This window comes from Lagopus muta, chromosome 14, assembly GCF_023343835.1.
Source record: "Lagopus muta isolate bLagMut1 chromosome 14, bLagMut1 primary, whole genome shotgun sequence".
Classification (NCBI taxonomy): domain Eukaryota; kingdom Metazoa; phylum Chordata; class Aves; order Galliformes; family Phasianidae; genus Lagopus; species Lagopus muta.
This window is the reverse complement of record NC_064446.1, coordinates 1,207,363-1,235,101: the sequence shown is the minus strand read 5'-3', so window position 1 is coordinate 1,235,101 and position 27,739 is coordinate 1,207,363. Positions and strand designations below refer to the sequence as shown.

The window sequence follows — 27,739 nt, the reverse complement described above, 5'->3', positions numbered from 1 at the left end:
CTAAAGGCCAAACAAACCATCATATCAGCCACTACAAAGCAAGTCAGCTCCATTCACACAACAAACAGGACAATCAGCAACACAGAAACGTCTTACAAAAACCAGCTGTAAGCCAGCATCAGCACATCCAGTTGGAATGCAGCTCCTCATTCATGGCACACAGCAGTTACAGCACCACCTGCCATTTGTGCCCTTATGCTCCTACCAATGCTGCTGATTCGCCCCTACGACCTCAGAGAGAGGAAGGGGGACCCGTCCCCTTCTTTTCCTGTACCCTGATGGCTGGCACCGCTGTGGCAGGGAACAGATCCGCATGAGAAGAGCTTCCCCAGACACTGCTCACCATGACTGCCCTCATTTCACACGGACACAGGGACCTCAAGCTGTCCTTCAGCTTCCGGTCTAGAAGGCTTGAAGAGCAACACTGATCCTCAGTGCATCTCTACAACAGAATAATAACTTTGCACATAAGAGTGAAGCTCAGACTCTTTCAGACTTCTCAGCAGACTTTATTGGTTTCTCTTTATTCAGGCATTCAACTCCAGGAAATACATGAGCAAAGGGAAATTCCACATTGCTTTGAATCTTCTATTATCTAATATTCCATAATCCCAAAATGTTCCAGAACCATTCATTTACACTTCATGTTCTGAAAAGAACCAAACCAAACCAACCAAACAAAGCAAAACAAAACAAAATAATAAAGAGGAAGAGTGCATAAAAGCAGATGTATGAACATGAAAGCTTCAATAGTAGAAAATTTTCTTCCCATTTTTCACTTAATGCTTAGGAGCAATGGCACTATCACAATTAGATATCACGTCTCAGTGATCCCAGCATGCATCCACTTGCAAACAAAACAAGAATTTAATTATGAACACGTGAATAAAGTACTGCATCAGAGGAGATTGTCCTTGACTTCTCACACAGCACATCTCTGCTTCCCTGGTGATTTTTGGTACAATGTTGGTGCCTCCTTCATTGCAATTGGAAGAGATCAACCCACGAGGACCGAGATGCTTCTCCTTCTCCTCCCTTACTGATGGCTGAGCCAGGGGCTTTGATCCAAACTGGCATTCTCCTCTGCTGCCCTGGCACCCGTGCCTTCAGAGATGGGAGCTCGGCCCTGCAAAGAACACAGTGCAGGGCTGACATGGGGCCGTTAACGGCGAGCAAGTGTCAGTGAGAAGCTGGGAAGGCTCATCTGAACCGATGTGAATGGGACACCACTCTTCCCTGCCCAGAGGCAAAGAAACAGGAGGGCGGGGACACAGCTCTCTGACACGGAAAAGACAACATTAAAACCCTGTAACCCTACTATTAAAGCCCTATACCCCTACGCAGGCCCTGCATAACGATCTCAGAAAATCATGATTGGAAATCGTTTTTTGTGTCAGAAGAGGGGAGCAGACATTAATGATTCCCTCAGGAACAAATAACAAATACCGTGCTTTAAAGCCATCGGTAAAAAGACGATAAGGGATGGGGGAAGTCAGACAGCAACGGAGGGGAAACAGACACCGAGGTGACAGCAGTTATGCTGTCGCCGATGCCGTGCAGGAGAAAGGCGACGCCACCCATCACCGCCACGGCCTCGCCGCAGCTCCCCGCCGTCGCACAGCCGCACTCGGGGCCGAACCCTCCCTCGCAGCCTCCGTCCCCGCCTCCCTCCGCGCCCCGCACCGCGCTGCCCCCGCGCTCCCCCTCGGCCCCCGCGCGGGGCTCCGCTCCCTCACCTGCACGGCCCAGTCGCCTTCTTCTTGGCCGAGGCCGGCCGAGCACAGCGAGCTCCGCCGCTCGGCCGCGCCGTGCGGCAGCCCGGCGGGGAAGCAGGGCAAGAGCGGCCCGAGGAAGCGGAACTCGCTGTCGACGGTGCCGGCGGCGAGGCGGACGTCGTAGACGTAGCTGCGGGGCAGGGAGCCGGCGCCGCTGTCGGCGGCGGAGCGCGGGAAGGCGGGCAAGGTCCCCGGCTCGCCCCGCCGGGCCCGCCGCACATGGGCGGCCACGGCGGCCGCCGCGCCGGCCACGAAGAGCGCGGACACGCAGGCCAAGCAGACGCTGAGGTACAGGGTGAGGCGGCCGTCGGGCTCGGCGGCCGGCGCCTCTTCGCTCGCCCGCAGGCGGCCTTCGGAGAAGCCGTCGGCCAGGGCGACGGCCAGCGTGGCGCTGGCGGAGCGCGGCGGCCGCCCGCGGTCCCGCACCAGCACCACCAGCCTGTGCCGGGCCGCGTCGCGCTCGCCCACGGCCCGCGCCGTGCGCACCTCGCCGCTGTGCAGCCCCACGCGGAACAGCCCCGGCTCCGTCGCCTTGGCCAGCTCGTAGCACAGCCACGCGTTCTGCCCCGTGTCCGCGTCCACCGCCACCACCTTGGCCACCAGGTAGCCCGCCCGCGCCCGCCGCGGCACCAGCTCGCCCAGCGCCGCGCCGCCGTCGGCCGGCGGGTGCAGCACCACGGGCGCGTTGTCGTTCTCGTCCCGCACCAGCACCCGCACCAGCGCCGTGGCGCTCCGCGGCGGCGAGCCCCCGTCGGCGGCGACCACCGTCACCTCCACGGCGCGCACCTGCTCGTAGTCCAGCGGCCGCACCACGGACACGGCCCCGCTCTCGCCGTCCACCGACACGGCGGGCCGCTCCTCGCCCTCCTCCCGCACCAGCGCGTACCTCACGCGCCCGTTCGCGCCCGCGTCCGCGTCCGTCGCCTTCACGCTGCCGATCCGCACCGCGCCCGCCTCGTTCTCGCTCACCCACATGCTGTACGCCGCCTGCGTGAAGCGAGGCGCGTTGTCGTTCACGTCGCCGACCCGCACCCGCACGCTCTCGCGAGCGCTCAGCCGCGCCCGGCCCTGGTCCGTCGCCACGATGCTCACGTTGTACTCGGCCGCCGTCTCCCTGTCCAGGCCCGCGCTGGTGCGCAGCTCGTAGTGGTCGGCGAACGCGGCCGTCAGGCTGAACGGCACGTCGCCCTCGACGGCGCACTCCGTCCGCCCGTTGTCGCCGGAGTCGCGGTCCCGCACGCTCAGCAGGGCCACCACGGTGCGCGGCGGGGCGTCCTCGGGGATCGACGCGCTCACCGAGCTCAGCTCGATCTCCGGCGCGTTGTCGTTCTCGTCCAGCACCTCCACGTGCACTTTGGTGTAAGCATAGAAACCCCCGCCGTCGCTGGCTCTCACCACGAGCTGGTGAGTCTTTGCTTCTTCAAAATCCACATTACCCGAGACCCGAATCTCCCCGGTCTCCGGATTCAGATTAAAGGGCTCTCGGGATCCCTCCAATGCCTGGGTGAAGGCGTACCGCACTCTGCCGTTGGTTCCTTCGTCGGGATCCGCGGCCGACACCCGCACCACCAGCTGCCCCGGGGGGCTGTTCTCGGCCACGCGCACCTCGTACACCTCCCGCGAGAACACCGGCATGTTGTCGTTGATATCCAGCACCACCACCCGCACCTCAGCCGTGCCCGACCTGGGCGGCGAGCCCCCGTCCGTAGCCGTGAGCACCAAATGCAGCTCCTGCTGCTCCTCGCGGTCCAAAGGCTTCTCAAGGACGATCTCTGTGTATTTCACTCCACTTTCTCCTTTCTCGACTGCAAGGGAGAAATGCGAATTCGGGGATAGACTGTAATTCTGCAAGCTGTTCAGCCCCACGTCCTTATCCCGCGCTGCTTCTAGAGGGAATCGAGACCCAAGAGATGCCGTTTCGGGTATCTCCAGAACCACCTCCTTCTGCGGGAACACGGGGGAATTGTCGTTCACGTCGCGAAGCTCTACCTCCCCGCGGATCAGCTGCACCGGGTTCTCAAAGAAAAGCTTAAAGAGGAGCGCGCAGCTCTCGCTGTGCGGACAGATCCGCTCTCGGTCCAGCGTCTCCGTGACCGTCAGGACGCCGCTGTGCGGATCGAGGCGGAAATGCTGCTCGCTCCCCTCGGACACCACGCGCGCCTTGCGGGCCGCCAGCTGGCTCGGAGAAAGCCCCAGGTCCCGGGCGACGTTGCCCACCCACGAGTCCCTCGCCGTTTCCTCCCACACGGAATAGCGCAGCGTTTCGGCCCCGCTCTCCCACACGCAAACGCACACGAGCCACAGCACCACTCGCCTCTGGCCGCCGCCGCCGCTCCGGCTCCCGCTCGCCGTCCCTCTCCGCCACGGCCGGCCTTTCCCGGCGCCCTCCATGCCTCGCCGCCTTGCTCGCCGGCCCCGACGCGCCGCGCTGCCGCTCGCCGACCCCAAGCCGCCGCACTTTCACAGCGCCTCGGCCCCCAAGCCCCCGAGCGCCCGGCTCCGTGCCCCGCCGCCCTTCCCGAGCGGCTCGCACGGCTCTTCTGCGCGCCTGCGCCTGAAAGCGCGCTGCGGCCACAGGGAGCTGCCGCTCCGTGGACAACATCCCCACCCAGCGGCGCGACGCCGAATTGCTCCTTCTCCGCCTTCCCACCAGTTCCCGGTTCGAATCTCCTTTCCCCTCGCACACGCGATCCCAAATCTCAATGGAAATACTCGCCGCGTTTGGCAGCAGGCTTGTTGCCCTCACACGCACTGCTGCTCTGGGTATCACTTCTCAGGTCTCCACGGCGAATTCATTTCCTCCTTTCTGTTTGGTCTTTGCAAAGTATTTTCTCACTGCTATTCAGTTCATTATCGTACTTTCCTCATTTTCTTTTTTCTTTCTTTTCTTTTTCTTTTAATCCCTTATGGTAATTAACAACAAGAGCAGTCCTGACACAGAGTGGTACTGAATGGGAGAATTCCTGCCAGAGAGCTTACACGGAATTGTGCTGTAGGCAAATGATTCACCATCACTCCACCATGCTGTCATGCTGAAGTCATAATACTCTTCCAGGACAGAACGCTGATCCTGTTTTCTTCACAGTGTGTATATCAGCACACCTTATGGTTCCAGGCTTCTAATGCTTTCCTGTTTGAAAGTCAGCTTTCTTCCAAGACACGACAAACATGTCCTACCTTGCACCTATTCTGAAGTGTGGTATCACACAACAATGCTCTCAGATCTCCTAGGACACCGAAGGGGCTGTACACTTTGCTGCAACCCTGGCATCAGTGATTCCCTTGCCTAAGCCATGTCAAGAAGCAAGGATCTCCTCGTCAAGGCATCCTGAGCAGGGGGAGATTGATTCATAGATTCATAGAGGTGCTCTGATTTTCTGATCATCTTCATACCTTCTCTGCTTTTGTTCCAATCGTTCCATGCCAGTGTTGGTGGGCACCAACCGGGACAAAATATTCCAGGTGGGTCCTCATAAGAGCAAAGCAGAGGAGGACAATCACCTCCCTCACCCTGCTAGCCACCTCTCTTTTCATGGAGACCACAGTACAGTTGCTCATCTCTGCTGCAAGCATGCATGTCTGGCTCGTCTCCTTCTGCACGTGAAACTTCAAGTCCTTCTCCACAGGGCTGCTCTCAGTCAGTTTTCTCCCAGACTGTAATCACACTCGGAAAGGACCTGACCCAAGTCCAAGGCCACCTCGTGGACGTGTTGAACCTCATTCAATTCCCATGGACTCGCTTCTCAAGCTTTTCCAGGTCCTCTGGAGAGCATCCCCACCATCTCTTGCATCAACTGCACTACGCACACAAGTGTCATCTGCAAAACGGCTGAGGGTGCACTTGATCCCGTTCTCTCAATCCATTGATCGAGATGTTGAAAAGCGCCGGTCCCCACACAGACCTCTAGGGGGACACCACTCATCACTGCTTTCCACCCGGACATCACGCTCTTGACCACGATTCTATCGCTGTGAGCATCCAACCAATTCCGTATGCACTGAACAGCCCAGCCTTCAGATCCATACCTCTCCAACTCACCCGTAAGGAGGTTGTGTGGGACCATGTCAAAAGCCCTGCGCAAATCCAACTGCATGACAGCACTCACTCTTCATTTGTCCAATGCTGCTGTTACTCCACCATAGAAGGACACCAGATTGCTCAGACAGGATCTGCCCTTGTTGAAGCAACTCTGGCTGTGTCAGATCACCTTCTTTTCTTGTCTTAACATGGCTTCTGAGAGGACGTGTTCCCTGATCTTCCCCGGCACAGACATGAGGCTCCCGGGTCTGGAGTTTCCCAGCTCTTCCTAATGGCTAAGACCCTTGACCATCCTTTTCTGTCTAACTCTTGTAAACAGCTTGTGGCTCTTAATTGTAGTGTTCCAGTTGTGTGAATCTTCTCACCCCATTTCCATGAGAACAAATAGGTTGATTTGTTGTCATTTTCAATGCTGTGGTTTCCAGATCTGGCTTATTTCCCATGATGCATGCATTGGGATACAGGAACTTCAGATGGGCTTTAAGATGTGCTGCCTTCCTCAATGTTATATGAGTTCTCTTGATGTTTTGTAGTCCTCTCAGTGCATCCTTATTGACACCACATGAAATGCAGGATGGAGTACTTCTCCAGCTTTACCAGGCGTGGGAGCTTCTTCTTGTTATTGCAAAGGCAGGTCCCCAGACTCACTCAGATGCAGCCACTGTTGCGCTTTCCTCTTAAATCAGTTTTGTCTGGATGCATGATAATCCAAAAACAGTATCACAGATTAAGTCAGTTTCTGTCTTTTACTTCCTTCCATGCACTGCATGCATCTGTCCACCCATCCATCCATTTGGGATTGTTACCATCTCTCTTGTCACTACTGACATCAGCAACACAGAAAGGTGCAGTGAAAACTGTCATAGGCCAAGCAGACATAACTGGGAATACAGCTTGCAGTGGAATTACCAGCTCACAGCCTGACCCAGTGGCTGAGCACCAGGTGAGAAGGCATCGCTAACTCTGGGATCCTAGGGGCAAGCAATGTACCTGAGGGACTGGAAGGAGTGGAGCCTCTTCTTGCCCCCTCCTCCCCCTCATGTAAGGGGTTGCAGACAGGGGAGTAGCATCTCTTTAGACACAGATTGAGCCCCTTTGAGTCATCACCAGTCACTAGAAGGGGTGAGCCAGTTTCCCTTCTTTTTTACCTGCTGTTGCTCTTCTTTACCTCTGTTGCTCTCTTCCTATAATGGAACTTGAACTCCTCCATGCGCTGCCAATATCTCTTTTTCAGCTGGAGTGTAGCAGGCCTCTGATCCTCAGTATCCCAGAGCCTAAGGGTATACAAAAAGAAAAAGGATGACCTCGAGCCTCCCACAGAGCTTTCTGCCAGATTCTTCAGGCTGGGCTTTTTTCCTTATCTGCAGTACAGTGTACTTGTTTTTATGTCTTGTCCTGGCCCATGAACCACCTCCCTGTTTCATTTGCTCAGAGGTTTGTCATTGCTCAGACCCCGATTTGAAGTCATCCTTCTTCTGGGTCAGCTGACAGAGAGGACTTGCAATCAGACTGAAATGCAGAATGTGCACTCTTGAGAAAATGGAAACTTTTAAGAAAGCTTGCGTTTCTTTTTTGCCGGTTGGTGGAAACACAGCTTTTGTTTTGTTGATCAGATGATGTCCATCTTGCCTTTTTATTCCTCAAAAAATGGATCTCCTACTCAGGGAACAAATGGCTTACAGAAAAATTTGGATTCTTTTCCTATGTTTCTCAAAACCTTCCTCTGCTCTTTTGTCCCTCTCAATGATGCCATCAATGCAGTGCAGGTGTTCAGGAGCTTCTTTTTGTTCCAGTGCAGTTTAAATCATTCTGTTGGAAACGGTAGGGACGTGTATCCAGCCCTGGGGCAATCCATACCAGCTGCACTTCTCCCAGTCTGCATACGTATCTGAGGGTTACTCCAGTGCAGGTGTCAAACCTTGCAATTTCCAATCTTGAACCTCATTAGGTTCACACAGGCTCACCCTTCAAGTTTGTTGAGGTCCCTCTGGATGGTGTCACTTCCTTCTAATGTGTCAACCTCACCGCTCAGCTTGGGGTCATCGGCAAACTTGCTCAGGGTGCACTTGAGCTCATCATTGATGTCACTGATGAAGATGCTGAAGAGCTCTGGTCACAACACCAACTGCTCATCACTGGCTTCCACCTGGACACAGGGCTGTTCAGCACAACCCTCTGTCTATGGCTTTCCAACCAATTCATTATCCGCCATATCGTCCTCCACACAAATCCATACCTCTCCAGTTTGGAGAGAAGGATGTGGTAGAGGACCACGTCAAAGGCCTTGCACATGTCCACAGGGATGACAGCACTTACGCTTCCTTTGTCTCATGATGCTGTTCCTGCACCACAGAAGTACATTGAACTCACAAGGGCTCGCTGTTCAAGCTTGTCCAGATCCCATTGGAGGCAACCCTTCCTTCTATTGTATCAACTGCACCACTGAAATAAATGCTATCCCACTGTCTAGATCCACTGACAAGGATTTTGAGGAGCACTGGTTCCAGCACAGACCCCAGGGGACACCACTTGTCACTGGCCTCCACCTGACATGGAGCTCTTGACAACAATCCTATGTCTGTAAGCATTCAACCTTCTCCACTGAACAGTCCACCACTCATACACATCTCTCTTTAGCTTACAGATAAAGATGTTGTGTGGGACCATGTCAAAGTCCTTGCACAGGTCCATGTCGATGACACCACTTACGTTACGTTTCGTTGGTCTAGTGATGCTGTTCCTGCACCATAGAAGTACACCAGGTGGATCAGACAGGATCTGTCCTCACTGAAGAAACACTGGCTGTGTTAGATCCCCTCCTTTTCTTGCATGTGTCTTAACATGGCTTCCAGAAGAATCTGTGGCTCAATCTTCCCCAGCACAGACATGAGGCTCGTTGTTTCCCGAGCCTTCTGAGAAGGCAACACCCTCGCCCATCCTTCCCTGCATAACTCTTGTAAACAGCATGTATCTCTTCATCGCAGAATTCCAGTTGTGTGAAGCTTCTCACCACATTTCCACGAGAACATATGCACAATATTTTTCTACTTTTCCATGTTGTGGTTTCCAGCTCTGGCTTATTTCCCATGATGCATGCATTGGGATACAGGAACTTCAGATGGGGTTTAAGATGTGCTGCCTTCCTCAATGTTCTCTTCCTCTCTCATTTAGAACAGCCTTGAGGGAAGAGAACATTGCCTGTGCTTCCAATCCCTTCAGTATCCCTCCAAGAGATATGAATTCTCTTGATTTTTTGCAGTCTGCTCATTGCAACCTCATTAACTCTATTTGAGTAATTAGGATAGAGTAGTTCTCCTGCATTACCAGCTATGGGAGCCTCTTCATGTTACTGCAAAGTCAGGCTCTCATCGTCAATGAGATAGAGACATTGTTGTGCTTTCCTCTTCCATTCCTTTTGCTTGGAAGCATGAGAGTAACTGAAAGTCGAAACAGCATCAGAAATCAAGACAGTTTTCCATCTTTTCCTTCCTTTCCTTCTTTCCTCCCATGCGTGCAATGAATCCATCTGTCCATCTAGCCATTTGGGATAGTTGCCATCTCTCAAGTTACTGTTGATACTGCAACACATGAACTACTAGTGAAACAACCATGGGCCAAGTATATAAGCAGACAAAATTGTGAATACAGCCCTTAATTTGTGCCATGCAAAATAACAGTGACACCTGGGATCCATCTCCTTGTACACCTTGTACACTTGATTGGCCCTTGGCACCTCAGGGAGAGGAGGGTTGATTCATGACCTTGCTTACTGTAACCTCATCTTTGGTTTCGATATGGAGGGAACAGATCCAGGCACAGAAGAGCTTCCAATGATACTTCCCACTCTGACTGCGCTCAGTGCACAACAGACATGCTGCTGTTCACCTTCAGGTGTAGAAGTGTATGAAAGGAAAAATGGGCATACTGATCTATAAATAATACACCCCTATGTTGCCAGTCCAGAGCTACCTGAACCACTTCAGCCCTAGCAGATTTATGCACCTGCTGGTTATTTTGATGATATTCCATGTCTTAGGTTCGTGAGCACCACAGAGATCCTATTATGGTAATCACATTCTCCACATGGGCAGCAATACCTTTACACAATGCAGCAGGCATGAGGGGTTTGCCTCTGTGCTACCAGTAACTCTCCTTGTATGGTCTTAACCACTCCCAAGGGGTATTTTCCACCATTCATGATTAAGCACAGAGAGCACTGATCACTTTTCTCATTCGGCAATATCCAAAGCCAGCAGCATGGCCTGTGCTTCTGCACATTGGTTCCATTCACCCTCTTATTCAGTGGTTTCTGCAACTTGTCATGAAGGACTCCATACTCCAGTAAATGCTCCTGCATAGTCAGGAGAAAGACAATCTTTGCCTCCATTATGGGTCATGACAATAAGTTGATATTTGCAGTCATTCTCTCATCCTACATATAGAGGCAGCTGATACTGACACAGATGGTTCACCAGTTCAGCCAGAAGGCCTTGCACAGGGACTGGAGAAACTGCAGGGCCTGTTCTGAGGGTGGGAACAACTCCAAGGCCTCCTGCAGGAACTGGAACGATTATAGGGCATGTCACGCATCTGGGAGCAACCACAGAGTGTGTTGAATGGGTTGGAGCAACCACAGGACATATTGTAGAGGAAGGAGAAACTTCAAGGCCGGGCCTGTGAGTTGGACCAACCACAGGGCCTGCTGTGAGAGATGGGGCGACTACAGGGGCTCTCATGGGAGTTGAAGAAACAGTGCGGATTGTCACTCTTAGAGGACTGGGGTGACTCCATGGCCTGTTTGGTGGACTGATGAAACTACAGGGCCTGTCGCAGGATTTGAGGCAACCACAGGCTGTGATGGAGGAGCTGGAGCAACTGCAGGGCAGATAGCAGGGTTGCAGTAACTACAGGCCTGTGGCAGCAGTTGGAGCAGCCACAGAGCACTAAGCAGGGCTTGGAGCCACCACAGCAACTGGCACAGGCCTCAAAGCAACCACAGGCACTGCAAGGAAGGTTGAAGAAACTGCAGGGCCTATCACAGCAGTTCCAGCAGCCACAGGGCCTGTCACATTGTCATCAGAGGTAGAGACCTTCTCTTCCCCTCTCTTGAGTGTGAACATTCTGAACAAGTCCAACCAACCCCTTGGGAAGGATCCATGCCCCCTTTGGGACAGGTCTCTCCCCACTTTTAGAGTTCTGTGTGATGTCACATGGCAGAGAACATCTCTCTGGCCAGTTCAGGCCAGCAGGCCTCCTTCTGCCCCCTACCAGCTTCTTGTGCACCACCAGCACGCTCACTCTCAGGGCACAATCAGAAGCAGAAATGGCCCTGGCTCTGTGCAGCACTGCTCAGCAACAACTCACTAGTCACTGTTCTAAATGTGCTTTTCCTCCTAAAGGCCAAACAAACCATCATATCAGCCACTACAAAGCAAGTCAGCTCCATTCACACAACAAACAGGACAATCAGCAACACAGAAACGTCTTACAAAAACCAGCTGTAAGCCAGCATCAGCACATCCACTTGGAATGCAGCTCCTCATTCATGGCACACAGCAGTTACAGCACCACCTGCTATTTGTGCCCTTATGCTCCTACCAATGCTGCTGATTCGCCCCTAGGACCTCAGAGAGAGGAAGGGGGACCCGTCCCCTTCTTTTCCTGTACCCTGATGGCCGGCACCGCTGTGGCAGGGAACAGATCCGCATGAGAAGAGCTTCCCCAGACACTGCTCACCATGACTGCCCTCATTTCACACGGACACAGGGACCTGAAGCTGTCCTTCAGCTTCCGGTGTAGAAGGCTTGAAGAGCAACACTGATCCTCAATGCATCTCAACAACAGAATAATAACTTTGCACATAAGAGTGAAGCTCAGACTCTTTCAGACCTCTCAGCAGACTTTATTGGTTTCTCTTTATTCAGGCATTCAACTCCAGGAAATACATGAGCAAAGGGAAATTCCACATTGCTTTGAATCTTCTATTATCTAATATTCCATATTCTCAAAATGTTCCAGAACCATTCATTTACACTTTATGTTGTGAAAAGAACCAAACCAAACCAAACCAACAAAACAAAACAAAACATAAATAATACAGAGGAAGAGTGCATAAAAGCAGATGTATGAACATGAAAGCTTCAATAGTAGAAAATTTTCTGCTCCTTTTTCAATTAATGCTTAGGAGCAATGGCACTATCACAATTAAATATCACATCTCAGTGATCCCAGCATGCATCCACCTCCAAACAAAACAAAATTTCAAAATGAACACGTGAATAAAGTACTGCATCAGAGGAGATTGTCCTTGACTTCTCACACAGCACATCTCTGCTTCCCTGGTGATTTTTGGTACAATGTTGGTGCCTCCTTCATTTCAACTGGAAGAGATCAGCCCACGAGGAACGAGATGCTTCTCCTTCTCCTCCCTTACTGATGGCTGAGCCAGGGGCTTTGATCCAAACTGGCATTCTCCTCTGCTGCCCTGGCACCCGTGCCTTCAGAGATGGGAGCTCGGCCCTGCAAAGAACACAGTGCAGGGCTGACATGGGGCCGTTAACGACAAGCAGGTGTCAGCGAGAAGCTGGGAAGGCTCATCTGAACCGATGTGAATGGGACACCACTCTTCCCTGCCCAGAGGCAAAGAAACAGGAGGGCGGGGACACAGCTCGCTGACCCGGAAAAGACAACATTAAAACCCTGTAACCCTACTATTAAAGCCCTATACCCCTACGCAGGCCCTGCATAATGATCTCAGAAAATCATAATTGGAAATCGTTTTTTTGGTCAGAAGAGGGGAACAGACATTAATGATTCCCTCAGGAACAAATAACAAATACCGTGCTTTAAAGCCATCGGTAAAAAGGGGATAAGGGATGGGGGAACTCAGACAGCAACGGAGGGGAAACTGACTCCGAGGTGACAGCAGTTATGCCGTCGCCGATGCCGTGCAGGAGAAACGCGACGCCACCCGTCACCGCCACGGCCTCGCCGCAGCTCCCCGCCGTCGCACAGCCGCACTCGGGGCCGAACCCTCCCTCGCAGCCTCCGTCCCCGCCTCCCTCCGTGCCCCGCACCGCGCTGCCCCCGCGCTCCCCCTCGGCCCCCGCGCGGGGCTCCGCTCCCTCACCTGCACGGCCCAGTCGCCTTCTTCTTGGCCGAGGCCGGCCGAGCACAGCGAGCTCCGCCGCTCGGCCGCGCCGTGCGGCAGCCCGGCGGGGAAGCAGGGCAAGAGCGGCCCGAGGAAGCGGAACTCGCTGTCGACGGTGCCGGCGGCGAGGCGGACGTCGTAGACGTAGCTGCGGGGCAGGGAGCCGGCGCCGCTGTCGGCGGCGGAGCGCGGGAAGGCGGGCAAGGTCCCCGGCTCGCCCCGCCGGGCCCGCCGCACATGGGCGGCCACGGCGGCCGCCGCGCCGGCCACGAAGAGCGCGGACACGCAGGCCAAGCAGACGCTGAGGTACAGGGTGAGGCGGCCGTCGGGCTCGGCGGCCGGCGCCTCTTCGCTCGCCCGCAGGCGGCCTTCGGAGAAGCCGTCGGCCAGGGCGACGGCCAGCGTGGCGCTGGCGGAGCGCGGCGGCCGCCCGCGGTCCCGCACCAGCACCACCAGCCTGTGCCGGGCCGCGTCGCGCTCGCCCACGGCCCGCGCCGTGCGCACCTCGCCGCTGTGCAGCCCCACGCGGAACAGCCCCGGCTCCGTCGCCTTGGCCAGCTCGTAGCACAGCCACGCGTTCTGCCCCGCGTCCGCGTCCACCGCCACCACCTTGGCCACCAGGTAGCCCGCCCGCGCCCGCCGCGGCACCAGCTCGCCCAGCGCCGCGCCGCCGTCGGCCGGCGGGTGCAGCACCACGGGCGCGTTGTCGTTCTCGTCCCGCACCAGCACCCGCACCAGCGCCGTGGCGCTCCGCGGCGGCGAGCCCCCGTCGGCGGCGACCACCGTCACCTCCACGGCGCGCACCTGCTCGTAGTCCAGCGGCCGCACCACGGACACGGCCCCGCTCTCGCCGTCCACCGACACGGCGGGCCGCTCCTCGCCCTCCTCCCGCACCAGCGCGTACCTCACGCGCCCGTTCGCGCCCGCGTCCGCGTCCGTCGCCTTCACGCTGCCGATCCGCACCGCGCCCGCCTCGTTCTCGCTCACCCACATGCTGTACGCCGCCTGCGTGAAGCGAGGCGCGTTGTCGTTCACGTCGCCGACCCGCACCCGCACGCTCTCGCGAGCGCTCAGCCGCGCCCGGCCCCGGTCCGTCGCCACGATGCTCACGTTGTACTCGGCCGCCGTCTCCCTGTCCAGGGCCGCGCTGGTGCGCAGCTCGTAGTGGTCGGCGAACGCGGCCGTCAGGCTGAACGGCACGTCGCCCTCGACGGCGCACTCCGTCCGCCCGTTGTCGCCGGAGTCGCGGTCCCGCACGCTCAGCAGGGCCACCACGGTGCGCGGCGGGGCGTCCTCGGGGATGGACGCGCTCACCGAGCTCAGCTCGATCTCCGGCGCGTTGTCGTTCTCGTCCAGCACCTCCACGTGCACTTTGCTGTGTGCAGACAGACCGCCGCCGTCGCTGGCTCTCACCACCATCTTGTGAGTCTTTGCTTCTTCAAAATCTAGATTGCCCGAAACCCGTATCTCCCCGGTCTCAGCGTTCAGATCGAAGAGCTCTCTGGATCCCTCCAACGCCTTGGTAAAGGCGTACCGCACTTTGCCGTAGGAGCCTTCGTCAGGATCCGCGGCCGACACCCGTACCACCAGCTGCCCCGGGGGGCTGTTCTCGGCCACGCGCACCTCGTACACCTCCCGCGAGAACACCGGCATGTTGTCGTTGGCATCCAGCACCACCACCCGCACCTCAGCCGTGCCCGACCTGGGCGGCGAGCCCCCGTCCGTGGCCGTGAGCACCAAATGCAGCTCCCGCTGCTCCTCGCGATCCAAAAGTCTCTCAAGGACGAGCTCTGTGTATTTGGCTCCACTTTCTCCTTTTTCGACAGCAAGGGAGAAATGCGAGTTCGAGGACAGGCTGTAATTCTGCAAACCGTTAATGCCCACATCCTTATCCCGCGCTTCTTCTAGGGGAAATCGAGTCCCGGGAGCTGCGGTTTCGTGTATCTCCAGAACCACCTCCTTCTGCGGGAACACGGGGGAGTTGTCGTTCACGTCGCGAAGCTCCAGCTCCCCGCGGATCAGCTGCACCGGGTTCTCAAAGAAAAGCTTAAAGAAGAGCGCGCAGCTCTCGCTGTGCGGACAGATCCGCTCTCGGTCCAGCGTCTCCGTGACCGTCAGGACGCCGCTGTGCGGATCGAGGCGGAAATGCTGCTCGCTCCCCTCGGACACCACGCGCGCCTTGCGAGCCGCCAGCTGGCTCGGAGAAAGCCCCAGGTCCCGGGCGACGTTGCCCACCCACGAGTCCCTCGCCATTTCCTCCCACACGGAATAGCGCAGCGTTTCGGCCCCGCTCTCCCACACGCAAACGCACACGAGCCACAGCACCACTCGCCTCTGGCCGCCGCCGCCGCTCCGGCTCCCGCTCGCCGTCCCTCTCCGCCACGGCCGGCCTTTCCCGGCGCCCTCCATGCCTCGCCGCCTTGCTCGCCGGCCCCGACGCGCCGCGCTGCCGCTCGCCGACCCCAAGCCGCCGCACTTTCACAGCGCCTCGGCCCCCAAGCCCCCGAGCGCCCGGCTCCGTGCCCCGCCGCCCTTCCCGAGCGGCTCGCACGGCTCTTCTGCGCGCCTGCGCCTGAAAGCGCGCTGCGGCCACAGGGAGCTGCCGCTCCGTGGACAACATCCCCACCCAGCGGCGCGACGCCGAATTGCTCCTTCTCCGCCTTCCCACCAGTTCCCGGTTCGAATCTCCTTTCCCCTCGCACACACGATCCCAAATCTCAATGCAAATACTCGCCGCGTTTGGCAGCAGGCTTGTTGCCCTCACACGCACTGCTGCTCTGGGTATCACTTCTCAGGTCTCCACGGAGAATTCATTTCCTCCGTTCTGTTTGGTGTTTGCAAACTATTTTGTCACTACTATTCAGTTCATTATCGTACTTTCCTCATTTTCTTTTTTCTTTCTTTTCTTTTTCTTTTAATCCCTTATGGTAATTAACTGGAAGAGCAGTCCTGACACAGAGTGGTACGGAATGGGAGAATTGCTGCCAGAGAGCTTACACAGAACTGTGCTGTAGGCAAATGATTCACCATTACTCCACCATGCTGTCATGCTCAAGTCATAATACTCTTCCAGGACAGAATGCTGATCCTGTTTTCTTCACACTGTGTATATCAGCACGCCTTATGGTTCCAGGCTTCTAATGCTTTCCTGTGTGAAAGTCAGCTTTCTTCCCTGACACGACAAACATGTCCTACCTTGCGCCTATTCTGAAGTGTGGCATCACACAACAATGCTCTCAGATCTGCTACGACACTGAAGGGGCTGTACACTTTGCTGCAACCCTGGCATCAGTGATTCACTTGGCTAAACCATGTCAACAAGCAAGGATCTCCTCGTCAAAGCATCCTGAGCAGGCAAAGAGTTACTCACAGATCTTTTATCATAGAGAAATTAAGGTTGGAAAGGATCATCAAGTCCAACCATCAACCCACCCCACCGTGCCCACTAAGCAATGTGGCAGTGCATCACTACTCTTTATGAGAAAAAATTGTCCCTAACATCCAACCTGAAGTGCTTACATGCTCTCCTCCATCTGATCTACTGAGCTTTGACCACGTTCACATGCTTTCTGCCTTATGCTTAGGCTGGCTCTTGTCTTGGTACTCAGATGTGCCTCAGAGCCCTGGGAGATTCAGGCAGCAGCAGCATCTGGTCCTCTGTCAGGTGTCAGGTGGCTTGAGACAAGCAGAGATGCTCCTGTTTTCTGGGGCTCTCTCTACAGCATTGGGTCAGAGTTCCATTGCTTCTACCATTACACTGCTGCTTTGTGAAGCCTCTGCTGTGAGCTCCCAGAAGAGTGGTGCCAAGGGGAGCATCCCTCTGCAACCAGGCAAACAGCGCCCACATGGGAAGTACCTGAGCACTCAGAGTTAGCGCTCAGCTGTGTTCACGTTGATCATTTGTGAATCCCACTGTGGTCCTTTTAACAGCAGTTGGGACCCCCGGTCTCACAGGTATCAGCAGAAAGGAAGGGATTGAAAAGTCAATCTCCCTCCTGTTTGTAAGCTCATTCATGTACTGGAAACCACAATGTGATCTTCCTCTAGGCTGAACAATCAGTCTGCCTCAGTTTTCCTTCATAGCGGAGGTGCTCTGATTTTCTGATCATCTTCATACCTTCTCTGCTTTTGTTCCATTCTTTCCATGCCAGTGTTGGTGGGCACCAACTGGGACAAAATATTCCAGGTGGGTCCTCATAAGAGCAAAGCAGAGGAGGACAATCACCTCCCTCACCCTGCTAGCCACCTCTCTTTTCATGGAGACCACAGTACAGTTGCTCATCTCTGCTGCAAGCATGCATGTCTGGCTCATCTCTGTGCACCTGAAACTTCAAGTCCTTCTCCACAGGGCTGCTCTCAGTCAGTTTTCTCCCACACTGTAATCACACTCGCAAAGGACCTGACCCAAGTCCAAGGCCACCTCGTGGACGTGTGGAACCTCATTCAATTCCCATGGACTCACTTCTCAAGCTGTTCCAGGTCCTCTGGAGAGCATCCCCACCATCTCTTGCATCAACTGCACTACGCACACCAGTGTCATCTGCAAAACTGCTGAGGGTGCACTTGATCCCGCTCTCTCAATCCATTGATCGAGATGTTGAAGAGCGCCGGTCCCCACACAGACCTCTAGGGGGACACCACTCATCACTGCTTTCCACCCGGACATCACGCTCTTGACCACGATTCTATCGCTGTGAGCATCCAACCAATTCCGTATGCACTGAACAGCCCAGCCTTCAGATCCATACCTCTCCAACTCACCCGTAAGGAGGTTGTGTGGGACCATGTCAAAAGCCCTGCGCAAGTCCAACTGCATGACAGCACTCACTCTTCATTTGTCCAATGCTGCTGTTACTCCACCATAGAAGGACACCAGATTGCTCAGACAGGATCTGCCCTTGTTGAAGCAACGCTGGCTGTGTCAGATCACCTTCTTTTCTTGTCTTAACATGGCTTCTGAGAGGATGTGTTCCCTGATCTTCCCCGGCACAGACATGAGGCTCCTGGGTCTGGAGTTTCCCAGCTCTTCCTAATGGCTAAGACCCTTGACCATCCTTTTCTGTCTAACTCCTGTAAACAGCTTGTGGCTCTTAATTGTAGTGTTCCAGTTGTGTGAATCTTCTCACCCCATTTCCATGAGAACAAATAGGATGATTTGTTGTCATTTTCAATGCTGTGGTTTCCAGCTCTGGCTTATTTCCCATGATGCATGCATTGGGATACAGGATCTTCAGATGGGTTTTAAGACGTGCTGCCTTCCTCAATGTTATATGAGTTCTCTTGATGTTTTGTAGTCCTCTCGGTGTATCCTTATTGACACCACATGAAATGCAGGATGGAGTACTTCTCCAGCTTTACCAGGCGTGGGAGCTTCTTCTTGTTATTGCAAAGGCAGGTCCCCGGACTCACTCAGATGCAGCCACTGTTGCGCTTTCCTCTTAAATCAGTTTTGTCTGGATGCATGATAATCCAAAAACAGTATCACAGATTAAGTCAGTTTCTGTCTTTCCCTTCCTCTCATGCACTGCATGTATCTGTCCACCCATCCATCCACTTGGGATTGTTACCATCTCTCTTGTCACTACTGACATCAGCAACACAAAAAGGTCCAGTGAAAACTGTCATAGGCCAAGCAGACATAACTGGGAATACAGCTTGCAGTGGAATTACCAGGTCACAGCCTGACCCAGTGGCTGAGCACCAGGTGAGAAGGCATCGCTAACTCTGGGATCCTAGGGGCAAGCAATGTACCTGAGGGACTGGAAGGAGTGGAGCCTCTCCTTGCCCCCTCCTCCCCCTCATGTAAGGGGTTGCAGACAGGGGAGTAGCATCTCTTTAGACACAGATTGAGCCCCTTTGAGTCATCACCAGTCACTAGAAGAGGTGAGCCAGTTTCCCTTCTTTTTTACCAGCAAGCTGCTGTTGCTCTTCTTTACCTCTGTTGCTCTCTTCATATGATGGAACTTGAACTCCTCCATGCGCTGCCAATATCTCTTTTTCAGGTGGAGCGTAGCAGGCCTCTGACTCTCAGTATCCCAGAGCCTAAGGGTATACAAAAAGAAAAAGGATGACCTCGAGCCTCCCACAGAGCTTTCTGCCAGATTCTTCAGGTGGGCTTTTTTCCTTATCTGCAGTACAGTGTACTTGTTTTTATGTCTTGTCCTGGCCCATGAACCACCTCCCTGTTTCATTTGCTCAGAGGTTTGTCATTGCTCAGACCCCGATTTGAAGTCATCCTTCTTCTGGGTCAGCTGACAGAGAGGACTTGCAATCAGACTGAAATGCAGAATGTGCACTCTTGAGAAAATGGAAACTTTTAAGAAAGCTTGCGTTTCTTTTTTGCCGGTTGGTGGAAACACAGCTTTTGTTTTGTTGATCAGATGATGTCCATCTTGCCTTTTTATTCCTCAAGAAATGGATCTCCTACGCAGGGAACAAATGGCTTACAGAAGAATTTGGATTCTTTTCCTACGTTTCTCAAAACCTTCCTCTGCTCTTTTGTCCCTCTCAATGATGCCATCAATGTAGTGCAGGTGTTCAGGAGCTTCTTTCTGTTCCAGTGCAGTTTAAATCATTCCTTTGGAAACGGTAGGGACGTCTATCCAGCCCTGGGGCAATCCATACCAGCTGCACTTCTCCCAGTCTGCATACGTATCTGAGGGTTACTCCAGTGCAGGTGTCAAACCTTGCAATTTGCAATCTTGAACCTCATTAGGTTCACACAGGCTCACCCTTCAAGTTTGTTGAGGTCCCTCTGGATGGTGTCACTTCCTTCTAATGTGTCAACCTCACCGCTCAGCTTGGGGTCATCGGCAAACTTGCTCAGGGTGCACTTGAGCTCATCATTGATGTCACTGATGAAGATGCTGAAGAGCTCTGGTCTCAACACCGACTGCTCATCACTGGCTTCCACCTGGACACAGGGCTGTTCAGCACAACCCTCTGTCTATGGCTTTCCAACCAATTCATTATCCACCATATCGTCCGCCACACAAATCCATACCTTTCCAATTTGGAGAGAAGGATGTGGTAGAGGACCATGTCAAAGGCCTTGCACAACTCCACATGGATGACAGCACTTACGCTTCCTTTGTCTCATGATGCTGTTCCTGCACCACAGAAATACATTCAACTCACAAGGGCTCGCTGTTCAAGCTTGTCCAGATCCCATTGGAGGCAACCCTTCCTTCTATTGTATCAACTGCACCACTGAAATAAATGCTACCAGCTGTCTTGCTGAGGTTGCATTTCATCCCACTGTCTAGATCCACTGACAAGGATTTTGAGGAGCACTGGTTCCAACACAGACCCCAGGGGACACCACTTGTCACTGGCCTCTACCTGACATGGAGCTCTTGACCACAATCCTGTGCATGTAAGCATTCAACCTTCTCCACTGAACAGTCCACCACTCATACACATCTCTCTTTAGCTTACAGATGAATATGTTGTGTGGGACCATGTCAAAGTCCTTGCACAGGTCCATGTCGATGACTCTACTTATGTTACGTTTCGTTCATCTAGTGATGCTGTACCTGCACCAGGTGGATCAGACAGGATCTGCCCTCATTGAAGCAACACTGGCTGTGTTGGATCACTGTTGCCTTTGCTTCGGCAACCTCTGATTAATGTCCCATCCTAAAGTGCTCAGACAGCCACGGCCAAATCACACGCTTCTATGACACCAATGTGGTGAGCGGCAAATGGCGTTTATTGCAAGCAACACACTCTTGTTATAGTTGTCCCTTATATCACAGTGCTACCAATCACCCTTGCTACGGTTATCTGTGCCCAATAGACGTGTGGCATGTCTTGTCTTGCCATCTCTCATCATGGCTTCTCATGAGTCAAGGAGCCCCCGCAGAGCCTGGTGACTGCCACAGCCCCCCTTTTATGTTTTCCGTTAACCACGCAAGGGGCTTAGATCACAGATCACCTCCTTTTCTTGCATGTGTCTTAACATGGCTTCCAGAAGAATCTGTGGCTCAATCTTCCCTGGCACAGACATGAGGCTCCTGGGTCTGTCGTTTCCCGAGCCTTCTGAGAAGGCAACACCCTCGCCCATCCTTCCCTGCATAACTCTTGTAAACAGCATGTATCACTTCATCGCAGTATTCCAGTTGTGTGAAGCTTCTCACCACATTTCCATGAGAACATATGCACAATATTTTTCTAACATTCTATGTTGTGTTTTCCAGCTCTTGCTTATTTCCCATGATGCATGCATTGGGATACAGGAACTTCAGATGGGCTTTAAGATGTGCTGCCTCGTACAGGGCCAACTGATACTGACACAGATAGTTCCCTGGTTCAGACAGAAGACTTGTCACAGAGACGGAAGAAAACACGGGGCGTGATTTGAAGTGGGAATCACTTCAAGGGCTCCTGCAGGACTTGCAGCAACTGTAGGTCTTGTCGAGGGAGTTGGAGCAGCCACAGAGTGTGTTGAGTGGGTTGGAGCAGCCACGGGATTTATCCCAGGGAAGGGAAAGCCTCAGGGCTGTCACATGAGTTAGAGCAGCTAAAGCACCTTTTGCCAGGGTTGCTGAAACCACATGGCAAATAATGAGAGCTGGAGCAACTGCAGAGAGTGTTGAGAGGTGCTGCAATTGCAGGGCCTGTGTCATGTGCTGGAGCAACCACAAGGCCTCTCATGGGTGTTGAAGAAGCAGCAGGGTTTGTTGCTAGGAATGCAGAGACTCCATGGCCTGTTTTGAGGACTGGTGAAACTACAGGGCCTGCCACAGGATTTGAGACAACCACAGGCTGTGATGGAGGAGCTGGAGCAACAGCAGGGCAGATAGCAGGGTTGCAGTAACTACAGGCCTGTGGCGGCAGTTTGAGCAGCCACAGAGCACGGAGCAGGGCTTGGAGCCACCACAGCAACTGGCACAGGCCTCAAAGCAACCAGAGGCACTGCAGGGAGGGCTGAAGAAACTGCAGGGCCTATCACAGTAGTTGCAGCAGCAGGGCCTGTCACATTGTCATCAGAGGTAGAGACCTGCTCTTCCCTTCGCTTGAGTGTGCTGAATAGCACTGATCAGGGGGCAGGAGGCATAGGCCAAGCCCCAGCTCTGATTGCTGTCTCTCTACAGTGGCCAGAGTGATGGCGTATCTGCTGCAAACAGTTCTGCTGCCAGTTCTTCTGAATCCTGCACTTGTTTGGTGAGGAGCTCCAGAGCAACAACAGTGCCCAATCTTCTGGGGACCAGCTGGTATCCTCCCACACAGCCTGACACTCACAAAGCACTGTGGAGGGGCACATCTCTGTGTTGTATTAATAAAGAGTTGGTTAAACACAGACAAAACCAGAAACAGATTCAGGAGACACAGCAGTAGGATCGTGCTGGATTGAACATCTTGAGGACATTTAACATTCTCAAGAGCCATTGTAACTAGGCTGAAAGATAACGGCTAGTTGAAGGAGAGAGAAGGGTGAGGAAACGAAGTAAAACATGGCCTGCTCACGCTGCCATAGTCTGGCTCCATGAGGACACCAAGGAAAATGTGCAAATCTTGGTAGTTATGAAGAGATGGTTCCCTAAGTATTAAGATGATGGCAATGTGGAGTACAAACACTCCTGAGCAGTACCTTTAACATGTCATACCCAATCTTACCCGTAACACCAGAACTACCATCTTATTCCATCTCTCCGAGATGGGAAACAGCACAACAGAGAACAGATATAGAAAGGACGGGTTCATAATAAGTAGTTCTGAGAAATGGCACCAAAAGACTGACCAAAAAATGCAGACTGTGCATTAAACTACATTAACTCCAATATCAGTTCTGTTTGGAAACGCTCTGGTCAGATCTGTGGTTACCTCAACCATTGGGTGGTATAACCCGGCAGCAACTCAGCACAACATCGTTGTTCCATCAGTGCCTTTCCCAACGTGATGGGAGATAGAAATGAAACTAATTAAAACAAAGTGGAATCTTTGGGACAAGATAAAAGATATCCACTAAAGCACAAAAGGAAAGAAGGAAAGAAGGAATGAAGGAAATAAAAGCCATGATTATAATGACAGAGAAATGGATGCACTGAATACAAGAGATGCACGACACAATTGCTCACCACCCATTCAGCGATACCCAAACAGTCCCCTAGGAGCAGCTGCTCCCACTTCCAGCCAACTGCCCCAGCTGCATCATTTTCCATGCTGTCACATGATGTGCAATATGCCTTTGAATGCCATACCTTTGGACCATAGCTTATTGGAATCTCACATACAGTACCACTACAGTTAGGAAAAGACCCAGGCAGAGAAGAGCTTCCACAGACCTTTCCTGCCCTGACTCCCCTCTGTTCATGGCAGATGCTGTCCGTCAACATCAGAAACAGAAGCGTACAAACAAACCAGTGATCCTTACTGGAGCTCAGAGCTAGAATGGTTTCTGCACATCACAAGATGCAGCCCTTATATTAAAACTCAGATTCCGTCAGACTTACCAGTAGATTTTATTGGTTTTGTCACCAGCCATTCATACCAAGGAAATACATGAGTGAAATGAAGGACCAGAAATATCTCACTGCTTTGAATTCTCTGCTATCTTATACGTGATGTTCCAGAAATGCTCTATAACAACTCATTTACATTTGAGATTAGGAGAGAAAACAAAATCAAACCAAGAAGGAATACATTGCTCAAAGAGCACTCTGTACAGCACGCAGAACCAAGGAACTCCTGGTTGAATGTGCACTGTGAGTGTTAGCCACCTCTAAGGCAGCCAGCTTCTCTGGGCTATTAAAGAAAACCACCACTGGCAAAAAGAAAGCATGAAAGCAGATGTATGAAAACAATAGCTTCAATATCGGAATTGGTTCTTCCCATTTTTCACTTAATGCTTAGGAGCAATAGCACTACCAGAATTAAATATCACGTCTCAGTGATCCCAGCATGCATCCACTTGCAAACAAAACAAAAATTTAATTATGAACACGTGAATAAAGTACTGCATCAGAGGAGATTGTCCTTGACTTCTCACACAGCACATCTCTGCTTCCCTGGTGATTTTTGGTACAATGTTGGTGCCTCCTTCATTTCAAATGGAAGAGATCAGCCCACGAGGAACGAGATGCTTCTCCTTCTCCTCCCTTACTGATGGCTGAGCCAGGGGCTTTGATCCAAACTGGCATTCTCCTCTGCTGCCCTGGCACCCGTGCCTTCAGAGATGGGAGCTCGGCCCTGCAAAGAACACAGTGCAGGGCTGACATGGGGCCGTTAACGGCAAGCAGGTGTCAGCGAGAAGCTGGGAAGGCTCATCTGAACCGATGTGAATGGGAGACCACTCTTCCCTGCCCAGAGGCAAAGAAACAGGAGGGCGGGGACACAGCTCTCTGACCCGAGCAAGACAACATTAAAACCCTGTAACAAAACCCTTGGCCCTACTAAAGCCTTGCATCTCGACTTCAGAAAACTGGAAAAAAAATTTTAGGTCAAGAAGAGGGGAGCAGACACTAATGGTTCCCTCAGGAACAAATACCGTGCTTTAAAGCCAACGATAAAAAGAGGATAAGGGATGGGGGAAGTCAGACAGCAACGGAGGGGAAACTGACTCCGAGGTGACAGCAGTTATGCCGTCGCCGATGCCGTGCAGGAGAAACGCGACGCCACCCATCACCGCCACGGCCTCGCCGCAGCTCCCCGCCGTCGCACAGCCGCACTCGGGGCCGAACCCTCCCTCGCAGCCTCCGTCCCCGCCTCCCTCCGCGCCCCGCACCGCGCTGCCCCCGCGCTCCCCCTCGGCCCCCGCGCGGGGCTCCGCTCCCTCACCTGCACGGCCCAGTCGCCTTCTTCTTGGCCGAGGCCGGCCGAGCACAGCGAGCTCCGCCGCTCGGCCGCGCCGTGCGGCAGCCCGGCGGGGAAGCAGGGCAAGAGCGGCCCGAGGAAGCGGAACTCGCTGTCGACGGTGCCGGCGGCGAGGCGGACGTCGTAGACGTAGCTGCGGGGCAGGGAGCCGGCGCCGCTGTCGGCGGCGGAGCGCGGGAAGGCGGGCAAGGTCCCCGGCTCGCCCCGCCGGGCCCGCCGCACATGGGCGGCCACGGCGGCCGCCGCGCCGGCCACGAAGAGCGCGGACACGCAGGCCAAGCAGACGCTGAGGTACAGGGTGAGGCGGCCGTCGGGCTCGGCGGCCGGCGCCTCTTCGCTCGCCCGCAGGCGGCCTTCGGAGAAGCCGTCGGCCAGGGCGACGGCCAGCGTGGCGCTGGCGGAGCGCGGCGGCCGCCCGCGGTCCCGCACCAGCACCACCAGCCTGTGCCGGGCCGCGTCGCGCTCGCCCACGGCCCGCGCCGTGCGCACCTCGCCGCTGTGCAGCCCCACGCGGAACAGCCCCGGCTCCGTCGCCTTGGCCAGCTCGTAGCACAGCCACGCGTTCTGCCCCGCGTCCGCGTCCACCGCCACCACCTTGGCCACCAGGTAGCCCGCCCGCGCCCGCCGCGGCACCAGCTCGCCCAGCGCCGCGCCGCCGTCGGCCGGCGGGTGCAGCACCACGGGCGCGTTGTCGTTCTCGTCCCGCACCAGCACCCGCACCAGCGCCGTGGCGCTCCGCGGCGGCGAGCCCCCGTCGGCGGCGACCACCGTCACCTCCACGGCGCGCACCTGCTCGTAGTCCAGCGGCCGCACCACGGACACGGCCCCGCTCTCGCCGTCCACCGACACGGCGGGCCGCTCCTCGCCCTCCTCCCGCACCAGCGCGTACCTCACGCGCCCGTTCGCGCCCGCGTCCGCGTCCGTCGCCTTCACGCTGCCGATCCGCACCGCGCCCGCCTCGTTCTCGCTCACCCACATGCTGTACGCCGCCTGCGTGAAGCGAGGCGCGTTGTCGTTCACGTCGCCGACCCGCACCCGCACGCTCTCGCGAGCGCTCAGCCGCGCCCGGCCCCGGTCCGTCGCCACGATGCTCACGTTGTACTCGGCCGCCGTCTCCCTGTCCAGGGCCGCGCTGGTGCGCAGCTCGTAGTGGTCGGCAAACGCGGCCGTCAGGCTGAACGGCACGTCGCCCTCGACGGCGCACTCCGTCCGCCCGTTGTCGCCGGAGTCGCGGTCCCGCACGCTCAGCAGGGCCACCACGGTGCGCGGCGGGGCGTCCTCGGGGATGGACGCGCTCACCGAGCTCAGCTCGATCTCCGGCGCGTTGTCGTTCTCGTCCAGCACCTCCACGTGCACTTTGCAGTGTGCAGACAGACCGCCGCCGTCTGTGGCTTTGACCTCAATCTCATGGTATTCTGTTTCCTCAAAATCGATGTTTCCGCTGATACGGATCTCCCCTGTCTGAGGGTTCAGATCGAAGAGCTGTCGGGATCCCTGTGAAATTTGTGTAAACTCATACCGCACTTTGCCATTGGATCCTTCGTCGGGGTCTGAGGCAGTCACCCTCACCACCAGCTGCCCCGGGGGGCTGTTCTCGGCCACGCGCACCTCGTACACCTCCCGCGAGAACACCGGCATGTTGTCGTTGATATCCAGCACCACCACCCGCACCTCAGCCGTGCCCGACCTGGGCGGCGAGCCCCCGTCCGTGGCCGTGAGCACCAAATGCAGCTCCCGCTGCTCCTCGCGGTCCAAAGGCCTCTCGAGTACGAGCTTCACGTATTTTCCACCGCCTTTCCCTGTTTCGACTGCTAGGGAGAACTGCGAGTTCGGGGACAGGCTGTAATTCTGTAAACCGTTAATGCCCACGTCCTTATCCTGAGCTGCTTCAAGGTGGTACCGTGACGAGGGAACTGCCGTTTCGGGTATCTCCAAAATAATTTCCTTCTGCGGGAACACGGGGGAGTTGTCGTTCACGTCGCGAAGCTCCACCTCCCCGCGGATCAGCTGCACCGGGTTCTCAAAAAACAGCTTAAAGAAGAGCGCGCAGCTCTCGCTGTGCGGACAGATCCGCTCTCGGTCCAGCGTCTCCGTAACCGTCAGGACGCCGCTGTGCGGATCGAGGCGGAAATGCTGCTCGCTCCCCTCGGACACCACGCGCGCCTTGCGAGCCGCCAGCTGGCTCGGAGAAAGCCCCAGGTCCCGGGCGACGTTGCCCACCCACGAGTCCCTCGCCATTTCCTCCCACACGGAATAGCGCAGCGTTTCGGCCCCGCTCTCCCACACGCAAACGCACACGAGCCACAGCACCACTCGCCTCTGGCCGCCGCCGCCGCTCCGGCTCCCGCTCGCCGTCCCTCTCCGCCACGGCCGGCCTTTCCCGGCGCCCTCCATGCCTCGCCGCCTTGCTCGCCGGCCCCGACGCGCCGCGCTGCCGCTCGCCGACCCCAAGCCGCCGCACTTTCACAGCGCCTCGGCCCCCAAGCCCCCGAGCGCCCGGCTCCGTGCCCCGCCGCCCTTCCCGAGCGGCTCGCACGGCTCTTCTGCGCGCCTGCGCCCGAAAGCGCGCTGCGGCCACAGGGAGCTGCCGCTCCGTGGACAACATCCCCACCCAGCGGCGCGATGCCGAATTGCTCCTTCTCCGCCTTCCCACCAGTTCCCGGTTCGAATCTCCTTTCCCCTTGCACACGCGATCCCAAATCTCAATGGAAATACTCGCCGCGTTTGGCAGCAGGCTTGTTGCCCTCACACGCACTGCTGCTCTGGGTATCACTTCTCAGGTCTCCACGGAGAATTCATTTCCTCCGTTCTGTTTGGTCTTTGCAAAGTATTTTCTCACTGCTAGTCAGTTCATTGTCTTACTTTCTTCTTTTTCCTTTTTTTAATTTTTTTTTTTTTTTTAATCCCTTACGTTAATTAACTGGAAGAGCAGTCCTGACACAGACTGGTACTGAATGGGAG

The 27,739-nt window shown here is 55.1% G+C and overlaps 3 pseudogenes; all 3 read right to left on the bottom strand.

The window, feature by feature from the left end:
* Positions 1-534: 534 nt before the first annotated feature.
* On the bottom strand, positions 535-4,785 carry LOC125700226 (protocadherin beta-15-like; annotated as a pseudogene).
* Positions 4,786-12,226: 7,441 nt separating this feature from the next.
* Positions 12,227-15,599, bottom strand: LOC125700228 (protocadherin beta-15-like; annotated as a pseudogene).
* Positions 15,600-23,408: 7,809 nt separating this feature from the next.
* LOC125700229 (protocadherin beta-15-like) lies at positions 23,409-27,383 on the bottom strand (annotated as a pseudogene).
* Between the last annotated feature and the right edge of the window lie 356 nt (positions 27,384-27,739).